General features: G+C 33.4%; 1 non-coding gene across 1 annotated transcript; it reads left to right on the forward strand.

Moving 5' to 3' along the window:
• The first annotated feature begins 213 nt into the window (after positions 1 to 213).
• On the forward strand, positions 214 to 341 carry LOC127484689 (small nucleolar RNA SNORA40). Its single transcript, XR_007911853.1, has one exon. It is a non-coding gene; the product is annotated as a small nucleolar RNA SNORA40 (small nucleolar RNA).
• The last annotated feature ends 1,172 nt before the right edge of the window (positions 342 to 1,513 follow it).

The raw sequence follows: 1,513 nt of genomic DNA on the forward strand, positions 1-1,513 counted from the left end.
GAGAATGTGTATGCTTATTATTTTAGTGGAGTATATTAGGATATGTGGAGTATAGCAGTATAACTGAGAACAAGTCCAGGGACATCAATTCCCAAGTTCTATTCCTAATGTATCTATTGAGGAGTTGTTGGCCATTGTCACAATAGAGCTAAACTTGATTCCCTATCTTGCAAGATGAGTGTGTTGAATTAAATGATATCAAAAAATCCCAACTGCACTTATGCATGTTTTTGTCTAACTTGTGGACAAAGACTGACATAAAGGTACAAAAAATAAATCCTTTTTTACAACCCAGAACTCATTGATCAGTATGAGTTTTGATACATACAAGCAGGAATAAGATGAAAATAAAAGAAATTCCTTTCATTCTTATGAATTTTATGATTCTAAGCTATTGTCATGATTATTACTCTTACATGCTTTAGTTGTAGAAGATTGTTTATACTAAGGAGTATTTTGATACTCAATTCTAGATTATTTTCTTCTTGAAGCAGTATGTCCAAATATTGATAATACCTAAATTTCACAGTTCAATCCTACAATAGAAATATACATATGTGGAAAGATATATTTAATGAGTGGTCAATAAAACTAAATATTTATTTATTTTGAAAGTCAGAGTTACAGAAAGTGATGGAGACACAGAGAAACACAGATCATCCATCTGCTGGTTCACTCTCCAGATGGCTATGATGGCCAGCACTGGGCCAGGCCAAAATAAATGATTTTTGGTCAATACAAGGTATAGGTTGTCATCATTTCATGAAAAACCATAAATGCCTTTGAGAAAATTATGTCATATATGAAGATGCATGTGTTTGGGCAATGCCATTCTTGGCTTAAGTATCAGCTTTTTCAATTTACATAATTTTGCTGAGTTGAGGGACATTCAATAAATATCAATATTGTTATTAACTAAAATTCCATGGAATTTTTTTGAAAATATAAATACTTTAGTGTGTATTAAACTATTCGGTAAATATTTATTAAGCTACTTTGTGCCAGGCAATCTTTCAGGCAATGAAAGACCAAACAAAGCACCAGCTGTCTAAAAGGGATGACTATATTATATGGCAGGTAAAGAAAGTCTAAATGAGGAAGATAAAATTAGAATAATGTAATAGCAAAATGTTCTCATGGTATTATATATATAGGCTACCTAAGAAAGATCTCCGAGGTTATGTTAGGGCACAAAAGTGAGTAAAGTGAGGGAAGAAGCTATGCAAAAGGAACAGAAAATACGAAGGCCATAGTGCCTAAGTGCGAAAGCCCAGTGCTTAGAAAAGCAATGGGAACAGAACAGTGTAAGTAAGGAATACAGTGGTAGGAAACGAGGAGAGGGAAGTAAATGAGGATGCTCCGCATTAGGAGTGTGATGGATTTTTTTCTGAGCATGTTGGGGATTTAAATAAGACTGTGACATGATCTGACTTATATTTTAAATAGATTAATCTGGCTTCTGAACTACAAATAGACCACAGAATGGCAGGAGGGTAAGTAGAAAGATAATTAG

This window comes from Oryctolagus cuniculus, chromosome 20 (genome assembly GCF_964237555.1).
Source record: "Oryctolagus cuniculus chromosome 20, mOryCun1.1, whole genome shotgun sequence".
NCBI lineage: Eukaryota > Metazoa > Chordata > Mammalia > Lagomorpha > Leporidae > Oryctolagus > Oryctolagus cuniculus.